Consider the following 17,821-nt stretch of genomic DNA (forward strand, 5'->3'; position numbering starts at 1 on the left):
TGGTGTATGTATATTTCTGTGTCTTATACAAATCTATTAATTAACTTTTGCAACCCTAAAGCAATCAAATATGTACCATTTAATGAATAAATTGAGATACGTAAGTTCCTTATTTTCCCACTGGTTTGTGCTTGATTGATTACTTGTAAATTGTCTATTCTGTGTCTCTATATCACAATATTTGCTTTGGGGTTTACAGTAGGTTATACCAGAAGAGTACCTCACAGCTATGTATGTGCACACACATATAGGTAGGGCACTGTTTATTCTTTTAAAGAAGTTTTCCAACAGATGCAAAAGTCACAAATTGTTCCTACTGTTTTCCAAGCTTGTTGAAACAATAGCACAAATTGAAAAAAAAATTAACTCATAAAAGCACCAAATTAAAATGAACAACAAAGACTACATTATTTACTTTTACAGATAAAAATTAAATAGTCCATAACACATCCAATCTCTAATTTCAAATAGGTTAGAATGAATGGAAGGTCTGCCCCTAAGTTTCAAGCTAGAAAGCCTGGTAGGATAATTAGCTGCCACTGTCCCTCCACCTAAATGATCATTTCACTTGATCTTAGCCAAAAGGCTAAGAAGCGATTCCTAAATGATCATTTCAACCTCACCTCTCTATTCACAAAACAAAAACAATAAAGCCAAGTAACATTTCCATCATAATATATATATTTTTTAGCATCCTTCATAAACTTGAGAGAACTTAATTTATAGAATCTAAAAACCAGGTGGCCTACGTTACATGTAGGTCACAATAAATAATATGCCTCCTTTGGCCAATATGGCTACACCATTTCTGCCTAAGTTAAAATGACGATGTTTCATTATTCCTAAGCTCTCAGTTCTGAAATGTTTACACAATCTGTTAAGTCCAGGGAAATTTAAATGATTTTGACATGCAGCCTGCTAAGGCCAGTGACGGGGATAATGCCTCTTTACGTGGGTAAAATTTTGTGGCATATAGGTCACTCTCTTAAGGGGAATCAACTGTGTGTCTCTTCTTTGCACTTCTACCACAATCCTTCATCCTGCAGCCTGGAGCTGAGAGTGAAATGCAAGAAAGGAGCCGAGTGCTCAAAGCAAAAATCTGCTTCCAGGACAATCCATTATATCTGACAAGTTAAATGTTCCATGGTAGGCCATATGGCATCAGAGCAGGCCCGACGATGGAAGAGGGGAACTCAGCAAATGCATCACAATTAAGGAGTTTGGCTACAGACTTTACTTAGAATTACTTATTTTTTTATCAAAGTTTAAATGCAGTCCCTCACATTTTCAACTGAATCCCTTTGATGAGACCATTTTTCAAGAAGTGTCACAATTTCTTTTCTCATCCCGCGACTGTGGACACTTAAATCTACAGGTAAAGGTAGACACGGCCATTTTTACCAAATGGAGTTTCAAAGATGAGGACCTGTAGCTGCATTTTTAAAATGTCTTCAAGACAAATGCTATGTAAGCCCTATCTGCTCACTAGATTAGGATATTTAAATGAAAGTGATCATTGGATTAGGGCATTTAAATGAAACTGATAGAACATTAAGTAAAACTAGTTTTCAATATTAAGTCTAAAAAATCTTAAAACCTGTACAGTCAGAACTGACATATTCCTGTTTCTTCTGTGGTTTACTTATTATCTATCAAATGAATGAATGGACTGGACTGACTCTGTTGAATTTATCTCCTCCTAGCATGGCACCAAAAAGGAACTCTGTACATCCTGCTAATACCATGTCCCAGAGACAAGTTTTATAAGCTCCCTAAGACACTCTGATGATTAAAACTAAGTTGCCTAAAATAATATTTGTCATTAGGGACAACGTAATGTAAAGATTTGTACTTAATCAAGATATGCATTTATTACATTAAGGCAGAGGAAGATAAAATTGATAAAATCACTGAAATAGTTAATATTATGCTACAGCATGTTACCACTCTTTTAAATTAAAAACAAATGTTTTTATTTCTCCCAAAGAATTCTCGGGGGAGAACTGTACCTATAATAAAAACTGAAACAGCTTTCAGTAGAAGTATCCAAACTCATCTGCTCCAATGGTAATTTTATCAACTCCTTTACTTCCTGAGGATGATTTTCTTGAGCAAATGTGTGTGTGTGTGTGTGTGTGTGTGTGTGTATCTGTGTGTGTAGTAATAGATAGATTCTAAACAATAATGATTATCATTTAAGTATTCACACTGGTTTGCAAACATGAAATTCATAATGATTAAGAGAAACATGCATGAATTTTTCCAAAAGAGAAGATGTTAAGACTCATTTCCCTAAACTATTTTCATTCTCTATTTCTCCAGAGGGTCACTATTTCCCTCAAATGCATCCGCTTTTGCCTTAATTAAGGATAACATTGCTTCAATGAGCCTGTATATACTTTATAAGAATGAGTCATTTTGCTTTATGTTGAAACTTATGAACACATTTTTTTCTGGTGGTCTTAAACTTATCATTTGTTAATAATCTAATGTAACATTATATTTGCATCTCCCTTATTTTTAAATATGAGATGATTTACTGAATTATAAAAGATGGTATGTGGGGTATGAATTGGTCATCTGCATCCTGTATTAACAATCAATTGTTAAGAACTGTTATGACTCCTTATATTTTATTAAGTGCTTTTCAACATACATGCTCAAATGAGCTTCCTCATAATCCTGTTAGGTAGATACCATAACAATTATCATTTATACTTTCATTCTGAATATGAGAAAAAAGGGATACTTGGTGGTTAATTTATTTGCCTTAGAGCACACAGCTATGAAAGAGAAGAGTCACATCTTTTGCCCAGGCCTACCTAAATGTCAGCATTATATTTTGTCATGCCATACTTGAGGAAGTAGGACCATTAAAAAGATACAGTTTTACTTATGTGCAAGTTTACAGATTATACATTTTTACTTTTTATCTAAGAAAAGTAGCCAAATTCTTTGGTGTTGTGTTAGTGCCCAGTTTGAAAAAGGACACACCTGGCACATAATTACACTTGCCCACACACACACATACATACATATTTATAAAATGTAGCCACATACACCTCAGCACCAACAGAGTGCATTGGGCCATTGTGTACTGTAGATCCTATTTCTGTGTATCCAGATCCACACTTTTATTACTAATTAAAATGTCCAGATGGTAAAATAACACCTGATCCGAGGGGCTTTTAAGTATAGTAATTGTCAATGCTCAACTCCTACCTTGTTAACAAATTGGAAAAATTGGCCTACACTGAGTTTTACACATACTGTTTCCAAACCATCAGTAAAATGTAGCTGAAACTTTAATAATGTGGACAGAAAATGCCTACATTAAACTCAAGAAAAAGATCTGACATTCAAATCATTACCACTGGAAGAAAGCTTATGGACTCCAACAGAAGGAATGTCATATCATAGCAATACAATTGGGTTTTATCAACAAAAAATCTACAGTAGAGGGAAAGAATGACGTTAGAGGTATTCAACATCCAACCATTTCATGAGGCCCTTTCTTTATAAAATCTTTTGTTTTGCAGGTTCACTAAATGATAAACAATTCTTAAAATATATTTTGTCTTGTCAAGTGTTTTTTCATTTTAATGTATGGATTCAGATCTTAATCATAAAGCAAAACCTTTATTATCTTATAGGGTTTTTAAATATACAGATTCCAGAGTGACCCCTGAAATTCAGGTTAGGCAGTGGCTCATGAGTAATATACTTAGGGAAATCACAAATGCTTTTAAAATGTTTAAGCAGTTACTTCCTAATCCTAAGTGGATTCTTTTTTCTCAAGCAAACATTTTTGCAAATATTTAGGTTGCTTTGATACGCAAATGTTCTCCCAAACATTTCCACCAGCCAGCCACTGAAATCTCTCCACAGACCCCAACCAATGGGAAAGTTTGCAAGGGAAATATGAGAAGCGACTGAACGGGAATACTGGCAGGAACACTGGCTTCGCTGCCCACAAACAAATGTTGATTTTGTTGCAACACCTGAAACAAAACATCTGGGTGTCTTAGTGGAACCCCTTCTTTAAAATTCTCAGTCATGGGGCTGTAATTCTCACTGACTGAAGGAGTATCTTCTAGGGAGGGTAAAACTGATCACCCACAGGTTTCCTATTACAGAGTTCAATAACTCCAGTAAATGTGGCTTGCTGTTGGACAGTGAAAATCCCATCACTTTAAAAAGAAAATGCCCACAGGAATTAACATGTGCAAAACAGGAAACGGAAAAAACAACAAACAATGCCATGACAAAGGTCCCAAGCCTTACAGGTATAATAAAGGGCAACACTTTCAAAAACGTTTCCCTAAAGGAATACACCAGGGGAGAAGATGTCTCTAAAGTCATCTTTATCATCAGCTCAAGAAATAATTCATGAAAATGAAGGTTTTCTAGAAATAAAAACAAGAAGGTGGCACATTCAAAACTAACTTGTCAACACAGCATGATTACCATGATTATGTGTAAAAACAATCTCCAATACTCCCTTTCCCTTCCACATTCTACTCCAAAAACATCTTCTAAACCCGCTTTTGGAAATAATGGGATTCCTTGATCACGGGACAACGAATCACCCTGAAGTTTTTCTCCAGTTTACTCAGTCACATAAGCCACCAGAGGCTAACCACACTGACAACAAAAGCAAGTCCCAGGATTCCGGGGGCTAATACCATGCTAGGCATTACTTGGGAAGTTATGAGTTGGTATACATCTGTGAATTTGGTGGGAGGAGAAAACTAACAGTAAATTTATCAAAGCCAGTGGAACGTTCAGCGTTATAAAATCACAAGGATCTGCTTCTCGGCGACTAACCTGCTTTTTCACTTCTGCCATCACTTCCTCATTTACACATATTAGAAGCTGGTCAAAGATTTCATTAGACGTGGTTTTGACAATAACAGCAAAGTGCCTAAAGCCACAGATTTTAAATGAGCCCCAAATTCAGATTTGGGGGAAAAAAGAACCAATCACAGCAGGAAGTGCTTTAAAAGAAAAAAAAAAAAAGAAACATTATCTTGAGCAGTTATTCTGCACTTAGTTGTACTGTGTGAAAAGAAAATAAAAAAGCTCTATAAAATGTCAGAATTAACCTATCGTTTCAGATTGCTTACAGGTGAAATTCTACCATCTGGATGGGCAGTTTGCCCACACAAAAAAAGAAATAAACTAAAAGGAAAAAAAAAAAAGTAAAACCTTCTTTTGCCTGCTATTTTACCACAATAGATTTTACAGGAGAGAGGACAGAGCCACCATAATCTTTAGACATGGACACACACACATTTACACACATGCCTGTGTACACACACACAGGTTCATGTACAAATTGTGACAAAATAAAAGTTGGAAGAAGCAAGAGATTGAAATAAAATTCTGTTTCTTAGAACCCCAAGAGTTTAACAAGGAATGAAACCCAGTCATTCTTAATCGCATACAAGGGAAAAAAGATTTATTTTAAAATTTTCGTGAAATAACTGATGATTCTTTCTGTTTTACTGAAATACTCTAAAAAATAAGGCCCCGCATATCAAAGTTTCTCTCTTCCCTTAACAAGGCGTATTATAATCTTTATTTATGCTGGGCTAGCAACTTTGGGAATTACAATTTAACTTTAAATAAACAGGAAACTGCATCTTAGGAACTCCCAGAAGTCATTTTATTCATCTGAGAGTGAAAATGCTTATAAACGTTATAATTTATAAAGAAATACACTTCTATTTTCCCTTTTTCTTAATCATTATACAAACCTTTTATTAAAACATCTGCCTCAGCAAAAAGACCAGTTTTAATAATCATCATTTTTTAACCTAAAGATCAAATAGATAATGAAGTCAGACTCTGTTTAAGTTTTTCTTCCTAACCTTGAGGGCCAGATAGAACTTTCAGTTTAACTTCAGGCTTGTCTGTCAAACATGGTACCAGGTTGGCATCAAGTGTATATTTGCCAACCTAAAGTTCCACATTTTGAAAGCAACACACAGAGGCTTTCATAAATTAATAGCTCTCTGTGTTAAATATTTGTCGATATCTCTGCTCTGGGGTTTCTGGGTTTCCATTTTGATTGCAGAGTGTCTCCTAAAATTACATTTGAAGAACAACACTAAACCAGAAGTGTTGAGTGAGAAAATTATGGGCACATTCTCAAACTCTTACACTAAACCACAAAGAGAATAGATTAAAAAGAAAAAGCGCAAAAAAAAAAAACCACTATCATCCAAAAAAAAAAAAAAACCCACCCTGAATAGAGAAATCGAATACTTGCTTTTCTTTCGACCTTATGGGTAGCACGCCGAGGGAGGCACCAGAAGATCTAAGCCCAAATACGTGATGAAGAGTCGCCAAAAAGCATGTGGATGAATAAACTGTTGTGGCGTGAATCTGCCAGCCAGAGGACAGAACACAACATGCTGGGGCTTGGCTGTCCTAACATGTTTTACTATGTACATTTAAATAGTCTTGAAAGGGAAAAGGAAAGAAGGGAAAAGGTGGAGGGTTTTGGGGTTTTTTTTTAATATTAAAAAAAAGTTTGCCAGAAATTCTCATACTTGGGTCACAAATAAAAGTACTTTCCTATTATTAAAAAAAAGAGAATCTAGTTCTTAGGCTAACACTCATCACATGTTTCCTGTGATGGAAATTTAGGGGGGTGGTTTAAAGAGTTAAAGACTCCCTACCATTAATTTGCATCTGGTGCTTTTAGTGTGTGTGTGTGTTTTTTTCTTCCCTGAAAAGTTGGCAGAGCCGCCGATTTTCCATAATGCAAGCATTTGGGAATTGTGAGCGGAATGAAACCGATCCAATCTCCTGACTGCGACATGAATTTTCATTAATTACAACCTTGTCAGCAAAAGCATTATCAAAGCTGAATATGAAAATGCTAATGAGTCCTCATTTGCATATTTTTCTTTGTTGGAATGTCATTAATTATTACATTTTATGATGATGAATGCAGCTGTCGAAGCTCTCCGATGCATAATTAGCCATCAGAATGCCAGGAGCCGATCAGCATTTTTGGGTGAAAAAAAACAAATTTCACTTCCACTCTCCCCCAACCCAACACCACCAAACACACACACACACACGCACATGCTCACACACACACGCACACACAGACTCGGAGCCCTGATGATGACAGTCCTGAGGCTGGACTTTGGGGGAAGTTGAAAAGGGCTAGGTTAAAGCAAATTTATTTTTGCCTTAAAATTATTTTGTTTTTAGGCGATAATGGTCTTATACAATAGAAGCAGTTCTTAATAAAAAAAAATCGTTATTCCAGCTTAATTAATGCCACGCTTAATTATAACACCATGATGTCAGCGGTTTTAATTAAGTATTGGCTCCGTTACAAAAAAAAATCCTCACTGCAGTAAGAGTCACAATACACAGAGTTGTGCAAATCATTTCTGCGATATTTTGGTCTTCCGTGGTTCACGAACTATTCAGATATTAACAGGCAGCATTAAAACTCCACGCACACACGCGTGCGCAGGAGAGGCACACGCGCGCGCGCACACACACACACAATCAAGCAAAGGGGAAAAACCGTACTTTCCTACTACATTACTTGGACAGACTTTAGAGCTTACCTACTTGACCACTTTTTTGAGCTAAAGTGTAAGTGAAGATGACAAAACATAGCTCATCCTCTCTCAGCCTCTGGGAACGGTGTTTATAAGTAAAAAAAGAAAAACAACACAGAGCAGATGGGACCATTACACATGACCAAACCAATCAATCACAGATGAAGGGCCCAGGTGCAGCGCAGCCGTGCAACAACGCACCATTTCACAGTCTGTCAGACACACACACACGGTCGTCCATGAGTGACCCTCCTCAGCTCCCCCCGGACCTCATCTGGGGCGCTGCGCCCCTCTCGCCTGCCTACACTCCAACTGACGTCTTCATAATCGCCCTGTCTTTCTATCTGCTTTGGCTCCTGTAAAGAGAGGAGGACGGAAGGGGTGGTGACTGGGGGGAAGGGGGGATGGGAGGGGAGATGAGGACAGGGGCTCACATCATTGTCACTTATGAGGAGTCCGGTCTTCCTCCTTCTGCCATCCCCATGGCCCCTCCCTCTCCAACCACCATCAGAATCGCTTCTCTAACCATCATTACGCTCATTAATTTTTAAGGGTGACTGCTTGGCTGCGGCACCCCAACTGTCTGCCATTAGAAATAGAAATTTTGTGTGTGAGTTTCTTGCCTGTGAGGAAAAAAGATGTGTGTCACTCGACAAAGTCATGATTAGATGGAAATGTTAGAAATTAATTAATTGGAAGTGGGTAGGAAGACTTTTCTTAGCCCCCTCCAGATTAGTTAACATGAGACTCTAGTTACCCACAAGCTTCCAAGGAATCAGCTCTGTCTCAAGATTTTGTGTCTTAAATAAATTCCATGGCCTTTGGCATCCTATATCACAAACTCATCCAGGAATCACTGAACCCAAATGAAATTGTACATTTGTAAGGGTCACAAGCTTACACTGGCAACATAACTGAAACACCAACTTAAACACAAAGTTAGGGACAGGCTCCCTGCTTTAAACTCAGAATTCCTAACTCACAGCCTAACTTTCTATGGCTTTCAGCTTTCCTTTCTTTAAAACAAAACAAACAAAAAGCACAAAAATATCAAACAACAACTAAGGGGGGAGCAGAGAAAGACAGTAATCAATAGAATCAAAAGGATAATACACAGCACTGAGGCCCACCTACCCCATTTGAAAAAAAACTTCATCACACCACATCAGAAAAAAGTAGATTGGTTTTATTGATCCAATGAATTATTTAATCATGTCTTCTTCCTTAAGTCTAGGTAATTTAGAACAGTTTTTGAGATATTTTGATACAGTACAAATATTATAAAGAATCAACTCTATTTACTCAAAATATTGAAAATGGATACTTTCCCCAGCTTTAGGAGATGCCTGCTCATCCAAAGAGTGATTGAATGTTCTCGACAATTTATAATTTATTTTGCCTATTTGGAGATGAGAAGGAGTTTAGGAAAGCACTCAAACCCTCCAAAGAACAACTATATGACTGCAAAATAGCTTAAAGGATTTATGTCCCAAAATGCTCATGACATTTTAGGCATTACTGAAAATTTACACTAAGAACAAGAAAAAGTTTAATCAAAATAGACCACACAATCCAGCCACTTTAAGGATTAAGTCAAGTTGTCATTTATGTGAAGCTTCATGTAATGGTGGAAAAAATGAAATAGAGTACAGGCTAAGTTGGGTGAGAAAGTGTCCTACCTAAAATCTGCATGCCATTCCATTTACAGGCAAAGGCAATTTTACACAACACTAGGCAGATTGGATTCGTTGAAATGAAAGCTTTGTCTCTTAGCATGGGCCCTATCATCAATTCAAACATGTTCTCAGAATGGTTTGATGATGCACTTGTTTTTGGCTTTTTTTTTTCTTTTGAGGATTCAGTATGCTTCCCCCAGCTCTTCACCAATGAATTTGTCCTTTGGAAACTTTTAAGTATTGAATGAATCTTTCCATTCCCCAATGGATCCTATAATTTTTATGCTTAGTCCTTGTTAGCAAGGAACCTCATATCTGAAGTCAAGGAAAAAAAAAAAACAGAAAACATATTAACATCTTCCATAGCTATGTAGGAAGGGATCACCTTGTGTTTTGAATGAGTATATCTTTTCCTCAAGGAACAGACTCTACACATTTGCATTAATAAATTTCCATTTTCAAGCTCAATAGAAATTGCAGTACAAAAAGCAGATGTGTACATTGGGCTCTTTCAAATTAAATTTCCAAAAGCAGAGCCTATTCTAGCTCAAGATCAAAGGAACTAAAACACGATCTCCTCCCCCTTCCAATATAATTACAGAGATTTCATTTCTTTTGTTACAATGAGCACAACAGGTAAATCTTAAACCTGAGGGATAATGATCAGGTGCTACAGCTCAGCTTTGCTGGGTTGCTCAATCGCTCTGCTCAGCGCCCCTGCTGTTTAAACTACCACTCTACAGGAAGATGGGAAATGCCTAGTGCTCTACTTTATTCTTGGAGATTTGTTTCCTTTTCCACATCAAGACTACGCAGAATAGCTCTGAGATGGATACAACCCATTTTACAGCGGACTTGTTTCTAAAGAAGGGACATGTCCATCCTAAAACACAAACCAAGAAAAAAAATTATATATATATATATATATACACACACACACACATATATTTTCATACGTGTCTTTTATTGGTAGGCTACCTAAAAACCCTTTTGGAAGGATATGGGGTATAAATAATAAATAAGTGAGAACTGACATGGTTGTGAAATGTCATATCCTGGCAGTCCTATAAAAGGACAAGACCCTAGGGAGGCAGAAGAAAGAGATGCAGCCACAGATCATCCAAAACTGAGGTTCCACAGAAAATCTGTTCCACTTCAGAATGATTAGCATCATCTACTTCTTTGGGGAAGACAGGTGAAGAGAGAACCAAATTTAAGTCAATACCCACAAAAAGAGTGAACTTTGGGCAAGCACACCCTCTAGGCTTAAACATCCTTGAGAGCAACTGCATTCTACATTTGTATTTCCATCTCCCTTTTAAAATTCCTGGTACCTCATTTCATCCTTTGCTGCCCATAGGCATCTGTTCCCCTCTAATTATTTGCCATTTAGAAAAACTCTGCTTAAATTCCTTGTGCATCTGTCCCTTGCTTAGTGTATATTTGTGATGTTTCAATATGGTGCTTGATTTTAGAGCAGCCTTGCATGTAAGTACAAAAACTTTTCCAACCCAGAAAAATATTTCAATACCCTCTTCCCTAAAGAGTATGCACAGAGTAAATTAAACACTACCAGTATTTTATAAAATAAATATGTACTTCTATATATATCATACTAATATACAAACATATACAAACACAGACACACAAAGACACAAACACAGACACACAAAGACACACACACACAAACACACTCCTCAAAGCTTCTAGTGTGTCTACCAACCAGTGTTGTCACAGTATAAATTCCAGTAACAATGTTCTTTCCCAAAATACAGTCTTTTACTTTTAAGGAGCTAAGGTTTCCTAGCTCCTGAATTATTTTTTGGTCATAGATGAAATAAAACACTATTTTGCATGAAGATATCATTTCAAGGATATCTACCTCTTGAGAATATAAGGGGGAAAAAAACTTTAAAAACCAGACAGTTCAATAGCATCAAAAACCCCAAATCCAACAGGTTTAATTATTTCCTATATCTCCTCTACACACCCTTCCTTCTCCTTGCCCATTCCTTCGTTCTTCCAGCTTCTTTTCCCTTTTCCATACTCCATTCCTTAAAGAAGAGGTACTGGATGAGGGGAAAACATTGGAAGGGGAGCCTGGAAATATGGCTTCTAAATTTCAGTTCTGCCAATAGCTAGCTGTATGAGTGTCCATTTTCTCATCTGAATTAGAGTAAATGATTCCTCAGCTCCCTTGAGAAATATTTACTATTAACTACATTAATAATAAGAATAATGATTTTCCCCGTGCCAAACACTTTGCAGTGTAGTGAGATGATTAGCAAAGTGGATCTGAGAGTCAAACCACCTGGGTTTGAATCCTAGCTCCAAACATCATCCCTGCTTCCAATGAACTGAGAACCCTGGCAAGTTACTGAATATCTTGATGCCTCCATCTTCTCATCAATGACATAGGACTAGGAATAACATCTACATCATGCTATTGTTGTGAGGAACAAATAAGTGAAGACACTGAACGCCCTCAACATTTGTATTCATTCCTTCTCATCTGTCTCCACCTACAATGAAAGTTTACAGAAAAGGGAGTATCTTATGTTCACCACTATATTCACATAACCTAAAATAGTACCTGCTATTTGTATGGAATTGGTAAATAAAAAACTGTTCAGCGAATGAATGAATAAATGAACAGACCAAGAAATGTGTTTTGTTCATCATGAGAACCAATGATTCTAAGACTAAATACTTAACTAGGTGTAATTTACATGGGATTTTGCATGACCTCTGTCTTCAGGAAACTGATCATTTATTACGTGAATGAAAAGTGCAAACAACTATAAACAATAGAGAAAAATCACATTAGAAGTACATAAAAGAAATACTTTGCCAAGTCAGATGAAAGACAACTCAACTCTGAGGGATGGAAAGTCAGTTCCTATTCCATGATTCCACCAAGAAAACTCTCTGAAAATGTCAACAGTGACCACTAAAGTGGTTAAAGCCAAGAGACACTGTTGAGTACTCATCTTCCTTGATGACCAAAAAAGATACACCCATTCCCTCCTTCTTAAAAAACTATGCTTAGCATAGCTTCTATAACATCACATTTCCCTTCTCTCCCAGTCCCTGGCATGCTCTTTTGTTCTCAATTGAATGTCTTTAAATCGTGAAAATCCTTCTACTGCTAGGCTCAAGGCCCACCTGTTACTCAAGACTCCATAAGCAATCTCATACCATCAACTGGCATCTCTACAAACAGCTCTTCAACTGCAGACTCTCCACTCAGACATCTCTGATCTGCACACCCTTAAATTCAACTGTCTACTTCATGTCTTCACTTGACTGGTTAAAGATACCTCAAAATTAACACCAAACTCATGATCTTCTCCTTTCGACCTAGACATTTTCTAACATTCCTGGGGTTTTACAGAAACTAAAGAAGAAATGAGGTTACATTTGTTAAGAATCTCCTATTTCTTAGCTTCTCTGCTAGATGCATGCGTCTTATTTAATTTTCATTACTATGCTCTGAGATATCATTATCTTCATTTTTAAGAGTATTAAAGCTCAGATAAACCACCTCCATTTCATCACAGAGCATGGATTTCAGGCTACATAGCTCAAAATTAAGAGGATAAACAATGTTTGGTGTCAAAAAACAATCTTAATCCCTTCGTTGGAGCCTTATTGCCTTGAAGGGGTTGTCACACGGTAAGCCTCCTGACTCTTACTGGAGAGAGATTTTGGTGAACTGATGAGAGGTCTACTCTGGAGAAGGAGGAGAAGATATATAACATCTTGAGCAAAACAGACAATAAAAAAGAGAAAAGTTACAGAAAATAAATATAAGTGGGAAAAAAACTAATTAAGCAAAACTGTAAAAACCGAGCATATTAAATATATTTTGTCAATGAAAAGTTACAATGATGCAAATTTTTTAAATGCATAAATATATCCATAGCAAATATAGGAAAAAAGAACCATCAAAGGCCCACAGACGGCATATAAGTGAAATGAACCCTTAGCAGGGTTGTCTAAAGTGAAAAAACCTCACCTAGTAGTTAAATCTCTCTGGCCAGGGCCCTGGGCCATCCACACAACACCAGGACCAGAAATTTCATGGAGTCTTCTCCTCTATTCTCCTTTGTGGGTCCCCACAGAAGTTCCAAGTCCTGCCACGTTTTTGCCCAACATGAATGACTATACTTCACACCTGGCTTAGGACAAAACATGTTCCCTTCCCATGTACTAGGTGAAATATCAGACTCTGGGATTGCTCTCATTCAAGAAGAAACTTCCATCTCTTCCATGAGAACTCCTAAAAAGCCCATTTGGGGCCGAGCGCGATGGCTCACGCCTGTAATCCCAGCACTTTGGGAGGCCAAGACCAGCGGATCACAAGGTCAGGAGATCAAGACCATCTGGCTAACACGGTGAAACCCCATCTCTACTAAAAATACAAAAAATTAGCCGGGCATGGTGGTGGGCGCCTGTGGTCCCAGCTACTCGGGAGGCTGAGGCAGGAGAATGGCGTGAACCCGGGAGGCGGAGCTTGCGATGAGCCAAGATGGCACCACTGCACTCCAGCTTGGGGGACAGAGCAAGACTCCATCTCAAAACAAACAAACAAACAAACAAACAAAAACAATTTGGTCAGTTCATCAGTGAGTCCTCATCAATCCAGGTGACTTGCTCCCCACATCCAAATCCTGAAGATTCCACTATTTAGGTCTTGACATGATCTATCAGAAACTATCACAGTTTGGCTTACTCAGCTATTCACAGACACGTAATGGTTGCCTGTCTCCTTGGAGTGAGGACCTCTGTGATTGGAATTCCTCTTTTTGCATATGGACGACTGGGGGTTACCAGACAGAGGAAACTAGACATGTTGACGTTAAATGTTACGTGGTATATTTTTTAAATATAATATTAATATTAGAACATTCATCTCTCTGTATTCACAGCTTCAGACCTTTGATGTCTCCAGCTGTCAGGGAAAAATACTTTTCTGGCAGAGGGAAAAGTAGATCAGGCACTCTTATCTCTATCAATCACAAACAGATCCCGTTGCATTTTCTGGCCCACTGGAGAGAATTTCTCCCTTCCAGTACTTGCCATGCCATACAAGCTATGATTTGTAACAGGAAAGGACCCTGAGTAAGTGGGGGGAAGCAGAATGGATAAAAGGCTGTTCACCTTTTAGCTCTCATCCAGAGGCCACAACCCTGGCAAAGCCAATAATTTCCAAGTTCTCCACCAGCAAACTGGAAGAGGCAGATTTTTAGAGCACAAACAATTGCATTTGGGCTCCCAATTTAAAAATGACACTTGCAAGCCACACAAACCTCCAAAGCAGATGCCCTACTGAAGATACATGGGTGACCCAAGATCACGCAGCTACTGAGCAATGACATTAAGGAATCAAACCCTACTGGGACTCCAAATTCCCAGCTCTTCCCATGCCTGCACTTATGAAGACAGAAGCAGAAAGCAGGAAAAAAAAAAAAAAGAGTAGTGAGCGAAACAGAAGGCAAGTTAGACGTTTTTAACATTGTGGATGTTGAGGGAGACAGGTTTTAAAAGACAAAACGAACAGGGCTAGAAAAAAATCATGGAATTTGCTGTGCCACTCTAGGAGATGCCAAACTGCCTTGGAAACTAAGTAGTTTTTTGGGAAAGTTGCTGGAATATATCATACTGAGGTATTGACACATAGGCCTGAAGTGGGTCCCAACTTTCACATCATCCCAGGAGATTTGAAGTAAGTGATCACATTTCACTGAGAAACCACACTTTGATAATCACTGCCAGAGAAGAGAGGATCCATTTGCACATTTTGAAGCAAAGGGAAAAGGAGTCAGGGGAAAGACAGATGATGAAAGAAAATAGAGTTATGAAAAGAAAGGTCCCAGGAGACACAAGTTAGAAGAAGCTGAAAGATGCAAATGCAGAGGGTTGTCAAGAGAATAAAAACGAAGCACATTTTCTTCTAAGACATGGGGGAAAAAGGAGCCAGTTGGAGTTTAGTTGCAGCTCTTCTAAGATCACCTACCTCAAATCAAGGAACACATCTGAGAAACCTGACATCTCATCTAAATTTTTGGAACCCCTACATCCCTTTGATTCTACCTTCTTTCTTGTTTTTTGTTTTTTCAGACGGAGTTTTGCTCTTGTTGCCCAGGCTAGAGTGCAATGGGGCGATCTTGGCTCACTGCAACCTCCGCCTTCCGGGTTCAAGCGATTCTCTCGCCTCAGCCTCCCGAGTAGCTGGGATTACAGGCACCTGCCACCAAGCCCAGCTAATTTTTGTATTTTTAGTAGAGATGGGGTTTCACCACGTTGGCCAAGCTGGTCTTGAACCCCTGACCTCAGGTGATCCACCCGCCTCAGCCTCCAAAAGTGCTGGGATTACAGTTGTGAACCACGGTGGCTGGCCTCCACTTTCTTTCTTACTTCTCTCCTTCTCTGAGGACTACCTGACCCATGCAGGGCTTTGTATTTGTGACTGAATGGTGAAGACTTGGAGTAAACAAGATGGCGGCAGGCGGTGATGAGAAAGAAAGATGAGTTGGACCCAGGTCAGGAGAGGAGATGAAGCGTTAAGACTGCAGGTGCTGGTGGTATCTCTCAAGATCCAGTGTTTCTCCGATTTCAATAAATTTTACTGTGGCACAAACTGGGTTTCAAAATCACTCATGGAAAATGAGATAACTAATGTTGGGGGGGTCTTCCAAAGAAATGGCAACTAGAGAAGCAAGAGGACATAGGGAGCTACCAAAAGGCGGTGCACGGATATCTCTGAAAGTCAACACTGTGAAAGTAATAGCACAGTGCAATGGGAAATTTAGGTTTTCAGCATTTAAAAATGATAATCTGGGCTGGGCAAGGTGGCTCATGCCTGTAATCCCAGCACTTTGGGAGGCCAAGGTGGATGGATCACTTGAAGTCAGGAGTTCGAGACCAGCCTGGTAAACATGGCGAAACCCTGTCTCTACTAAAATATACAAAAATTAGCTGGGCCTGGTGGCACACGCCTGTAGTCCCAGCCACTTGGGTGGCTGAGGCAGCAGAATCACTTGAACCCAGGAGGCGGAGGCTGCAGTGGGCCAAGATCATGCCACTGCATTCCAGCCTGGGCGACAGAGTGAGACTCTGTCTCAAAAATAAATGAATAAATAAATAAATATGATAATCTTCCTTTGCAGTGCTGAACAGAGATTTGTACTTATTCATCCTCTTCATGAGGTAAGTAGCAGGGAGGAAGGAGAAAACCTAGCCCCACTGAAGACTTACTGTGCTTCAAATCTTACACTGGGCACTTTACCCTATACAACCTTGTGAGGTTGGCCGTGTCATCTCCATCCCACACACACAAAAAGGGAGACTGGGGAGTTTAAGTGCTTGAGCCAGGATGCAAACTCACATGTCAGTGAGTGTGGAAACAGGGTCTCCCAAAAAGTAAACAAACTAGATTCATCATCTGTCAGAGAAACTCACTCCTCTACTCGCCCCTCTCCACTGAACATACATGCTACGCCGATTCTACTTTAATTCTGATTCTCTAAATTGCTTCTAAGTGCTTTCCTAATACTTTGCTCAAATTTGTGAAAGATTGTAAACTACTATGGGTGTAAACACTGACCTGAATTCCACAGAGGAGTCTAATTCCAGGCCAGTAGTGTACTTGGCAAATACAAGTCCTCACCAGATGCACATATTTCTATTAATAAAGCAACAGGTCTACACTCATCAGCCTCGCTTATCACTTATTAAAAAATAATGATGACAATATTTTCCCTTGATTTTGTGACCTGTAATCATGCTTCTTGTAAGGTCTTTTTAAAAAGATTCTTGCTGTGGTTTAGCAGTGTGCTGAAATACATGTTTTTAAAAAAGTAAAAACAGTGTAGTAGTGAATTTGGTAGTCATATCATCTCGATAACTTATATTTACATCTAATACTTCTAACCTGTCACATCTACCTGTGTTGCCTACCAGAGAAATAAAGTCTGATGGTTAAGAACACATGTTGCAGAGTCTGGCAGAACTGTGTGCTAAGCCCAAAACATACCAGTGACCAAGAGTGGGTCCTCCATCTGGATTATTTTAACCTTTCTGTCCCTCCCACCTTCCTTATGGGTAAAATGCAGATAACAAATACTCCTCACAAACAGTTGCTATTAGATAAAATTTGCAAACAGCAGCACAGTGTTTGGCACATAGATAACTAGCAGCTACTGTTCCCAGATTAGGATAATATCAATAAACATGTATGGGCTTTAGCAATAAACATTACAGACACTGTTGGACAAAAGTGACTATCACTATTTACAATTTAGCGTTAATGGACCACGGATTTACTTTGCTGTTATGTGGACAAGTAAGCTTTATATTTGTACCACAGATACAAAGACCAGACATTGATCTGGACTGTTTTGAAAATACATGCCTCTGGTGATATGGACTGAGAGACCAGAGAGCCAGGAGATTAAATGCCTCGCCAAATATACCCAACTGTGTGTGCTGCTGATGACAGCAATGTCTATGCAAGAGGCGGCACACGTTTTCAACTTTACATATTTGCAT

The 17,821-nt window shown here is 38.6% G+C and overlaps 1 protein-coding gene across 37 annotated transcripts in view; it reads right to left on the bottom strand.

Moving 5' to 3' along the window:
- TCF4 (transcription factor 4) overlaps positions 1-17,821 on the bottom strand; it is a 412,803-nt gene that overhangs the window by 192,296 nt on the left and 202,686 nt on the right. The window contains exon 1 of one of the 37 annotated variants that reach the window (XM_057300422.2): positions 6,249-6,358. The exons of 35 other annotated variants lie outside the window; for them this stretch is intronic. The gene's annotated coding sequence lies outside the window, so the exon portion shown is untranslated. Of the gene's footprint in view, positions 1-6,248; positions 6,359-17,821 lie in introns of those variants that run through there. One more of the 37 variants, XM_063597336.1, reaches the window with a different exon arrangement.

Source organism: Pan paniscus, chromosome 17, assembly GCF_029289425.2.
Source record: "Pan paniscus chromosome 17, NHGRI_mPanPan1-v2.0_pri, whole genome shotgun sequence".
NCBI lineage: Eukaryota > Metazoa > Chordata > Mammalia > Primates > Hominidae > Pan > Pan paniscus.